General features: G+C 40.5%; 2 long non-coding RNA genes across 3 annotated transcripts; both read right to left on the bottom strand.

Moving 5' to 3' along the window:
• Positions 1–1,468: 1,468 nt before the first annotated feature.
• Positions 1,469–2,229, bottom strand: LOC125304957. The gene is made up of 3 exons (XR_007195298.1): positions 2,195–2,229; positions 1,701–1,784; positions 1,469–1,525 (listed from the first exon to the last, which is right to left on the bottom strand). It is a non-coding gene; the product is annotated as an uncharacterized LOC125304957 (long non-coding RNA).
• A 16-nt stretch (positions 2,230–2,245) lies between these two features.
• Positions 2,246–3,574, bottom strand: LOC125304956. Of its 2 annotated transcripts, XR_007195297.1 has the most exons (4): positions 3,252–3,574; positions 2,643–2,711; positions 2,376–2,502; positions 2,246–2,262 (listed from the first exon to the last, which is right to left on the bottom strand). It is a non-coding gene; the product is annotated as an uncharacterized LOC125304956 (long non-coding RNA). The 2 variants fall into 2 exon arrangements; XR_007195296.1 differs by lacking the exon at positions 3,252–3,574 and having other exon boundaries at positions 2,643–2,757.
• Positions 3,575–10,846: the final 7,272 nt, after the last annotated feature.

Raw genomic sequence — 10,846 nt, 5'->3', positions numbered from 1 at the left:
GGGAGTCACAGTTGATGACAACTGACAGTTGCAATGGGTGAACAGTTAAATAGTTGGATAGTTTAAATTGTTACATTATTTAATACATGGATTTCTATGCAAGTCACGAAAACATGCATGCGCAACCAAGAGGCAGAAAGCACCATAGAACAGCATAGAGCAATGCAAAAAAGCAACAGAATAAAATTCGTTTTTGTGCTGAAAACTGCACCAATTTCAAAAATCACGATGGTTAGAGAATGTTAAATATGTTCAATATCCCTAACGGAATGCATGTCTTCGCCAAAAATTAAAAAATACGATGTTATATTAATAATGAAAATGAACGGCAAACTTTGACATATAGTCTGAAATGAGATGTTATTATCATTGAGACAACAGGGGTATACAAAAAAAATCAGATTGTAGCTTACAGCAGCCAACCCACACAGCAAAAGGACTCCGCGGCGGAGGTATGACGGCTTCCGGAACGGACCCGTATCGGAGTCCAGATGCTCTCAGGAACGGATCCGCTACGAAGGCGGATCGCGGACCCGCCGTGGCTCCGCACTGCATCCACTCCGCATCCGCGATTAAAACCTTACCTCCGCGGCGGGTCCGTTTGGGATCCGCAAATCGATACATACATCCGCCGCGGACCCGCAACGGACTCAAAGGCTCATCTGGCCCGGGTCCGTTTTGGATCCGTTTATCTCATTTTCAAAATTCCTTCTGTTCTTGCTATAGGATAAAACTAGGGAACTATAGGATAAAAGTAAAACTATCACTAGGCCTAGCCTAGGCTACTACAGCAATATAGGCCTCTACGATTAATCTGCATTGCCTCAGATTTTTAACTTAACAATACTGTCAATAAACCTAACAGAAAAGGTTTAAGTCAAGACATCAATTTACTGTACAAACGTGATCACTACTCAATGGAAATATAAAATGGACATTTATGGAAAGTTACAGGTTATAAGCTATTCTGTTTTTGTTAAGTAGCCTAGGCTACTTTACATTCATTTTGTGGTCAAAACCTAATTTAGTGCTTTATAGGCCTAGGTCAGTGCAGACATGAAATATTTTATCTAATAGGCTACAACTTCAATGAAATACTGCGCTATGCACAGCTAAAATATCAGAAAATGAATAACTGGTGAATGACAAGAAGTTTAATAAAAAGATTGTTTAATGCTTATTTCTCCTATTACTCCATTTGTGTGGATGGAGGCGGAACACATCTCCTCGTTGTTCGATCCAATCGCCGGGTTGAAACACGGATTAGCGTGTTTGGTGACCTCAGTGTCCGTGGCAGACCGTGTCACCATGTTTTTCCTCACAGCACCTGTAATCAAACAGACAGATATGTTTATGTTTATGGTATGTAGCATCCAAAGCCAAGTATGCTTACACAATACAATATATGAGATAGGTATTAAGGAGATTAAATTTAAAAAGAAACATGACTTACAAAGCTCCTCTGTTAAGCTGCACGTTGAGGGCTGGTGTGGGGGTGGAGGGAGTTGAGGAGGGACTGCCGTTCCTGGCCCATAGTGAGGTGGGCGGTGTGCGACAGGGGGAAATTATTTTTATTAAATGGTAGTATTAAATTGTAAAATTGTATTAAATTGTAAAAAATTGTATTAAATCTGTTAACCATGACTGATAATACACATGGGGCCTTTCTATTCACTAATATTTCAGAGATCAGTCCCTACCTTGAGTAACTCTCCGTATGTTAAATGCAGGTGCAGGGAGTTGAGGTGGTGAAGAGTGTTGCGGTCCTGCCCCATGGTGAGGTGCTAAGGGAGATAAATGGTTGTGATCTGTTAACCATGGTAGGCTGAGAGCTACAGGGCCAAACAATGGCAAACAAAAACAAATCTCTGGTCATGGTGGACATGAATTTGTATGTTTCAATATTTTGGTATGCACTATCTATATCAACTCCATGAATGGATTGACATTGAAATCAATGTGTTTCAATACAATCTGATAATAATGAATGAACTTTTCAGGCAATATTGCATGAATGCAGATGTTTTAACTGACAAAATATTTGGCTGAGATTTTGAAAGTAATGGATAAAGTATGCAGAAAATCTCAGATGGTAATGCAGATGCAATCTGTTGATCTGACATGGAGTGACTACTGCTGTGTTAATATAGATGGGGCCACTGTATTCAATATTATTTCAGAGATCAGTCTTTACTTTAACAGTTTTCTCCAGGTTGAGGGGTAGTGACTTCGGCTGCCTGGCACTTCGGCCAGATGGTGGAGCTGGAGGAATAGATACAAAGAGAGGGAATGTCTTTAGCACTAAGAATGTTAACCATATCTCTAATATTAATATTATGATTTAGTTATTTCAATGTTAAGAGATTATTACTTACTTTGCCAGTGCAATTGGCTTGGGCTTGAGGCTTCAACTGATATACCAGGCGAGTTGAAAGGTACCTCAGAGATGCAAAGTCACCATTTTCTGGCTCTTCACTGTCATCAGAGTCCCCGAAACGATGGCTGTTACATAACGATATCATTATGGTTATTGCAATCCCAAAATTTCCAAATATACATATAGTACAAGCATCTCTGGTCTATTTTGGAATGCTACGGGAATGTGTTCACATTACATTTTAACAACCCAGAAAGTATCTTACTTGATCAAGCAAACCCAACAGAGGCAATCGTAAAGTTAGATGCTAGAATCCAGCCGATAAAAGTTGACGCTGCAGAACAAACAAAATAGAAGATGGGGACCAAGTTCCATACAGTTAAGTTAATGTTAGCATAATAAATCACAAACCGATGCCAATAGTTGTCTGAACCGACTTAAACAGTGATTAAAATGCCGAGGCTTTCATTACAAAGATGGCAGATAGACACTAAAGTTACGTATGAGACCAAACTTGGCAAAATGCAAACGTTAATACACAGCTAGCTAGAGGCTAGGGCTAAACCATTATCAGTGAGTCAACATGCTAAAGTTGTACGTAGCTATCATAGCAGAGTGCTTCACTGACTTCATTGACTGAAATACCAGTGCCAATATCACCTTAATCAAGGTTTGCATCGCAAACATGATTTCAATATATGTATAGCACTAATAGACATTAGCAATAACTTATGCAATTGCGCCTAGCAGCATGCTAGCTAGCAGCTATATGCCGCTAGCATAGTAGCACTATATGGACAACAGCGACACATTAAAACAGACAAGACCAGACTAATGTTAAATAACAATCTGTGTGTTTTTTAAATCACACTACCATAACATATTCTGCCGAAATTGCTATCCCATTTTAAATCAGATAGGCTACAGACTCATATGAGCATCACAGCTAACAATAACGTTAACTTTGCACAAACTGTTGCACAAAATGACAAACGTCTCTGGTTGCACTAACGTTAACGTTAGTCCTAATATCAAACAACGTCATTATAATTAATAAACATGATGATTATAAAACCACAAAGGCCAATGTTTAGCTATTGTGAATGTCGCAATATATTAATAAATATCACTTACTCGAGATGGTTCAGCGCAACCGTGTCCCAGCAAAGAAAATATCCACTAGTATGACTCTTCTTGGCTCTTGGTGTACAGTCATGTTCAACCGTTAGAGTAAATCTTGCGTCAGCCCATGGATCCGACATGGGTCCACTCAGGATCCGCTGTTTGACAGTAGAATTTACGGGGCCGCCTGGAGGCGGAACTGATCCTCTGTGCGGCACCAAAACGAATGCGACAGTCACGCGGGTTTGGCGTCTTGAAGGCGGATCCGCCTAGGAGTCTACTGCTGTGTGGGAACTATTTAGGTTAAATTTATAATGTTGTGGACGGCCACCAAGCGTCTTCTGCCCCACGGCTGCGCGCGCATCTACTTTTGTTGGTAAACGGGAAACCCGTGTATAGGGAATTATTGTAGTGAGGACTTTTATTTTGAAACAGTTTTAGGCAGAGAAAACATTTGGCGGGAGTCATAGTTGATGACAACTGACAGTTGGAATGGCTGAACAGTTGAGCATTTTAAATTGATTATTTAATTAAATTAAATTAATTAATATTAATAGATGTGCATAGGTAGGCAATGGATGTTGATAGACAGATATTTTAATGGATGAAGTGAAGAAAAAGAAGTGAAAGAAAGTGGGGAAGAGAAAAGTGAGCTATCCAATTCAATGGAGAGAGACAGAGAAGAGGTTCCATTGAAGTTGCTGCAGTCGGTGAGAGAGCTCTAAGTCGTTAATTGGCTCTGTGAGGGGGCCTAGTTGAGCAGCTGTTAGTTGATACAGGTGCAAATCAGTCTGATTAGCCCATTGTGATGTCATAGTGCCAATGCAAAGTCTATGGGGGAAAATAAGCTTGATTTATGTTAATATCTCAAAAAGTATAAAGTTTAGAAAAACGAAAAATACATTCCTCAAGTGTCCTTTTCAAGACCTACGTTACAAAGTTTGAACAGAGTTTTTTTATGTTAAACAATTGAAGCTGAATTAGACGCAGAAATTTGGTGGGAAGAAGAAGACGACTTTGGATAACAGAACAGCTTCATGCACTGTAATAATCTGCAACTCTCTTAAACTCAAATTTAGTTGCAAAAAGGACACAGACAACATATCAAATGTTGAAAATGACAAATTTGAAAATTTCATGGAAAATATATGTTAATTTCGAATATGATACCAGCAACATGTTTCAAAAAGTTGGGACGGGGGTAACAAAATGCTGGAAAAGTTGTGTAATGATAAAGAAAACAAAAGGAGGAATATTTCACAACTAATTAGGGTAACTGGCAACACGATTGGGTATGAAAAAGAACATCCCAGAGAGTAAGGGTCCCTTAGAAGTAAAGGTGTAGGGGTATTCATCACTCTGTAAACCTGTGTGCACAAATGATGAAACAATGTAATTTTAATGTTTCATAAGATGAAATTGTGAAGTATTTTGGGAGTTTATCATCTACCGGACATAATATCATTAGAACATTCAGAGAATCCAGAGAAATCTTTGCAAACAAGGGAAAGAGATGAAAAACAAATTGGATGGCCGTGGTCTTTTGGACCTCAGATGGCACTGCATCAACACCAGACCTGTTTCCAGACCTGTCAATGTTGGGGCTCAGGAAAACATCTGATAACCATTGTCTATGTGCACAGTTTGATACCCAATTCAAAAACTACAGCCAAAATTGTAACAATCCAAACAGCCAACATTGTATTGAGACATGATACAGAAAATACCACCGTCTTATCTGGGCCTAAGCTTGTTTAAAATGACTGAGGTATGAAAGTAATTGTGGTGAATAATTACTTAATATTAATCTTAGACTGGCAAACTTCAGGAAAACTCAGGAATCAGGTTTATTCTGTTACAAGCAGAGAGGGTACAAAAAATGGTCTATGGTCTATGTAGCCTGGGCCATGGCCTTAGACCATTTTCTGTTGGATCACCCTCTCTCTCTCTTCCTCAGTTCTCCATCCTTCTAATCTTAGTCTGACAAAACATTGCAGTTTAGTTACTTTTGTATGGGTTAAACCAGAGACTTTCTAATGTGGAGACACAGCACTCAAAAAATACTCTATAGAAATGCATGGGGCTAGTTTGTCACGCCAATATGGCCGTTGTCTACACATATCCCACCCCTTCCTCAGCAAAACGTCGACATGTGAATACATTGAGCCAATCATATGGTGTGTTGTGAAGACATCGTGCCAATCATGTGTTGTGATCTCGCTGGAGCAAGATTGGTGTCGGAAGCCTTGGCGCCGACGCCAAGAAGTTCGACCCAAAGACTGTGCCCGATGAGTGCCCATAAAACGTTGGTATATGGCCGCCGAGTGGAGGGACTTGCCTAAAAGGACTTTGGTTAAACAAAGGAAGAATTTGGCGCCAAAACAAGCCCACATGGTTGGTTCTCCACTTGGCATCAGACACACCTACTCACACCTACTTCACACCTATCTGAAGAACATGAGGAGAGATATCTTATATATCAGAAATATCACTAAGAATGTTCCAAACATTCTCACAATTAAATCATTACAATCCTTGTACTGAGACTATTACAATGGTACCAAACATGAATATATTTACATTTCATGACACATGGATACAGTATATCAAGGTAACATCCTTTGTCTTGTGGATCTGATAGCCCTTAGAACCAGTACATTAGCATTTCATTGAGGGAGGGGAGGGTGTCTTTATTTTAAAACCAAGAAGGGCCACATGGCTAACTGAAACTAGTCTAGAAATTAAATTATTATTAATTTTAACCGTAAAATTATTGCTATCAGGTAACATGGAAAAGGTTCCTGTGGTTAGACCAATCAAAATTTGTTATTCTTTTTTGAAATCATGGACTCATCAGGGCTAAAGAGGAAAGGGCCTATCCAAGTATCCAACCTATCCAACTTGTTTTAGTGCTCAGTTCAAAACCCAACATCTGTGATGGTGTGGAGGAGCATTAGTGCCTACAGCATCTTGCACATTTGGCAAAGCACAGTCAATTCTGAATGACAGGTTTTGAGCAACATATATTGCCATCCAGGCAATGTCTTTTCCAGGGAAGACCTTGAATATTTCAGGAAAACAATGGCAATGGCAAAATGAATTCTGCACATATTTAAACAGTATTTCTCCATAGATTATAAGTCCAGGTGCTAAAATGGCCTATCTGCAGTCCAGGTTTGTCAAATTAGGTGCATGATGGAATGAAAAACATGACTTACAGTATGATACCCCATACTGTTGAGCAACTGAAATCCTATATCGGGGAGTAATGGGACAACATTGCACTCTCAAAACTCTAGCAATTGGTCTCCTCAGTTCCTAAACAATTTTGTTGAGGTGAGGTGAAGAGGTGAAGCAGCACAGTGGTAAACATTCTCCTGTCCCTACTTTTTTTGAAACATGTTGCTGGCATCAAATTCAAAATTAACATATATTTTCCATGAAATAGTCCAAATGTTCATTTTCAGTATATTGTCTGTCCTTTTTGCTGATACATATTGGTTTACGAGACTTGTATATTATCACATTCTGTTTTTATTTGCATTTTACACAATGTCCCAACTTTTTCTGTTTTGGGGTTGTATAGATATTGGTTTTTATTAAGCTGATTGTAGTAGTAGTCCCCCTAGGTGGCGATATGAGGCGCCCCCTATAGGCCATATATCAAGAATAGGTTGCATATATGCACTAAATGCTTACACATGTACTACTTTTTCTTGCACATGCACATGAAAAGCTTGCACATACACCACGTTTTCTTCCACATGCCAATGAAAAGCTTGCACATACACTACGTTTTCTTCCACATGCCAATGAAAAGCTTGCACATAAAACAATTCTGTCTTGCACATCCCCATCAAAAACCCACACACATATTACTTTTACTTCGCACATACACCATTTTTGTCTTGCACATCGACGTAAAATGCACACACACATACTAATTTTACTTCACACATACACCACTTTTGTCTTGCACTTCCACGTAAAATGCACACGCATACTACTTTTACTTCGCACATACACCATTCTTGTCTTGCACGTCCATTTAAAATGCACACACACACACACAAAAGTCTACTGTACTTTGCGCACACACACCAATTTTACTTTGCACGTAGGCCAACTGTTACACTTTTTCGACTGCGGCCAAGTTTCCGAAGGGAGGAGATCGTGCTCTGCATTCATGGTTCCCTCAATGAACTGTAGCTCCCCAGTGCAGCACTCATGCAGCCCCAGACCATGACACTCCCACCACCATGCTTGACTGTAGGCAAGACACACTTGTCTTTGTACTCCTCACCTGGTTCCCGCCACACACACTTGACACCATCTGAACCAAATAAGTTTATCTTGGTCTTATCAGACCACAGGACATGGTTCCAGTTATCCATGTCCTTAGTCTGCTTGTCTTCAGCAAACTGTTTGTGGGCTTTCTTGTGCATCATCTTTAGAAGAGGCTTCCTACTGGGGCAAGAAGAGGCCTGTTCTGAGTGGAACCTGTCCTGTTAAACCGCTGTATGGTCTTGGCCATCATGCTGTAGCACAGTTTCAGGTTGTTGGCAATCTTATTATAGCCTAGCCATCTTTATGAGCAACAATTATTTTTTCAGAACCTCAGAGAGTTCTTTGCCATGAGGTGCCATGTTGAATTTCCAGTGATCAGTATGAGAGTGTGAGAGTGATAAGACCAAAATGTTAACACACCTCCCCATTCACACCTGAGACCTTGTAACACTAACAAGTCACATGACACCGGGGAGGGGAAAATGACTAATTGGGCCCAATTTGGACATTTTCACTTTCACTTCAGGGGTGTACTTACTTGTGTTGCCAGCAGTTTAGACATTAATGGCTGCGTGTTGTGTTATTTTGAGGGGACAGTACATTTACACCGTTATACAAGCTGTACACTGATTACTTTACAAAGTGTCATCTCTTCAGTGTTGTCCCATGAAAAGATTTAATAAAATATTTACAAAAATGTGAGGGGTGTACTCAGTTTTGTGAGATCCTAACTAGTATCAAGCCTGAGAAACTGCCTCCGACTACAGGAGCTGCAGCACAGCACTCTTTGTGGACATATATCCAGACCAGAGATTGGCTACTGCTATCACTCGATGTCCTTGAGTATGGATGGAAACAAGGACAACACGGTTATGCACCAGTCCCTACAACAGATCCTGATCCTGGACTACCTTCTGATGTTTGTCAGCTGTAACTGTGCAGGGGACTGTGACACTCTCAGGTGCTGCTGTAAAAAGCAAGGAGTCAAATGTATTTCTGCTTGTGGGAACTGTCATGGTAACTCTTACCAGAACATCAACCAGCCATATTAATGACAGGAGTGAGGGAGTGCATGGGAGTTGGATGAGGTTTGTTACATTTTAAACCGATTAAGGAAGTTTTGTTTTGTAATTGTTCAATAAAACCACTTGTTATGTATTTTTTTATGGACTTGGAGTAATTTTTACTCAAAACGAATGGCTGAGATATTCAGCACCGCTAAAACCCCCTGGTTAGACATCTCAAAAGCTATTGGGAGGTGACACCTATAGGAACACATAGTAAAAAAAGCTATTGGTAAGACTTTTTTTTTTGCAGATTGATGAAAGAAAAGCCTTACTTTCCCTAACCAATAAATAAAGTTGAATTAAAACAATTTAGGCCTGATGGAAAGTATTCTAAAACTAAGTCTAACGCACATGGTTAAAAATGTCTGTGACTGATTGGTCGGAGTTTAGATTTTAAGCCTATTGGGGGCAGGGTACTTCTCAAGTGGGCACCTGATTGCTATAGAAATCACATTAATGAACATATGAGAGATCCCTATATTGTTGGTCAGTGGACGTTCCATATCGTTTTTAGTAACAGTTATCTTTATAGGCCTATAGGTCTTGGTGTGTACAGGCCTTTACTCTTGAAGAATGCTATTGAAATTGTCTCCTTAATTCCAAATGGAGACACAGTTGACTAGTAGATTCCAGTGTAGTTAAGAGCAGGTAAATGATATAGCCTTATTCAATTAAGATGTCTCTTGTGGGGGAACAATTAGTTAGGTACACCATTTGCTATTGTAAGGTGACAACATTCTGTCTGCTTACAATAAACGTCCTGTCCCGCAGTATTAAACAAAGAACCAAAAGAATGACTTACAGAAAACCACTAAAATCTAACACTCTGAAGTGCCAGACCATAATAAACCATCTGTATCTTTCTTCAGGACGGATTACATATCATTACTGATTGATCATCACAATACTTATAATCACTGACCACTGTTTTGTGAACCATGTCTCTGACTGTGGAGACAATGGAGAGTGGAGACCATTTCATGGTCCCAAAGACCCCTGTTGAAGGCAATGCCGAGATGCTAGTGGCAATAGGTACAGGAGATAACCAGGATGGGGATGCCCATAAACTGATACAGGATTTGGCTAAAAAGGGGGCTGACAAGCAAAGAGAGAAGAGAGGGAGAGAGAAGGAGAAGAAGAGTGAGAGACAGAGAGTGGCAAGTGGTTGGCGTGCCCAGTTGGTAAACTGTTTTGTATGTGGAGCAGCCGACCAAGATCAGGATCAACAGCTAGAGCAGGAACAAGTGAAGACTGGGCAGAAACCAGAGGAGAAGCAGAGTCAGAGAGATCAACTGGGCTCAAATGCTCCAAAGGAAGATAAAAAGAGAACTGAGAAGCAGAAGAAGCAGAGGGGAAGAGAGAGGACAAAGAGATGATAGTGTGTTTCCAATGGCAGCCATAATGACTGAGGAGGAGAGGTTGAGAGGAAAGAAGCCTATAAGGCCTCCCTGAAGAGGTTCCTGAAACTGCATAAGGATGACAGGAAACATAGAAAACCCTATAAGCGCATCCAGAGAAGCAGGAAGGTGGTGGAGGCCAACAAAGAGTGGAGCGCTCTTCCCAGGAAGTCAGAGGATGCAGACAGGAAAGTGGTGTTGAATGATGTGCATCTCTGTGATGAGTGGTACTTTGAGGAAGAGGCAGTGCCAAGCCAGAGACGCCTGAAGGTGATGAGACTACTGAGCAGTGGGTAGAGAAGGAGGAGCAGCTGAAAGGCAGGGAGTGTGCTGAAGAAGAAGCCTGCTGCTAGCCACTCAGATGTCCCCAAAGTTCTGCAGTTCCTCACCATTGCCATGGCTCTCTTTGTGTTTTTGTGGTGCTGCAGCCTAAAACACAGAGGATTCTGGCAAATCCACTTCCTGCGGGGTTGAGGGAAAAGGGGATGGTGGAGCTATTGAGCAAGTAAAATCTAATGAGAAACTTAGTACCAAAAGAAGACTGGGGAAAAGGAAGGGGAATGTGACAGTCAATTAAAGAAGAATCGAAAAAGGAA

The sequence above is a fragment of the Alosa alosa genome, chromosome 12 (genome assembly GCF_017589495.1).
Source record: "Alosa alosa isolate M-15738 ecotype Scorff River chromosome 12, AALO_Geno_1.1, whole genome shotgun sequence".
Lineage (NCBI taxonomy): Eukaryota > Metazoa > Chordata > Actinopteri > Clupeiformes > Clupeidae > Alosa > Alosa alosa.
Note: the sequence above shows the minus strand (reverse complement) of the source record. Positions and strands in the feature narration are given on the sequence as shown.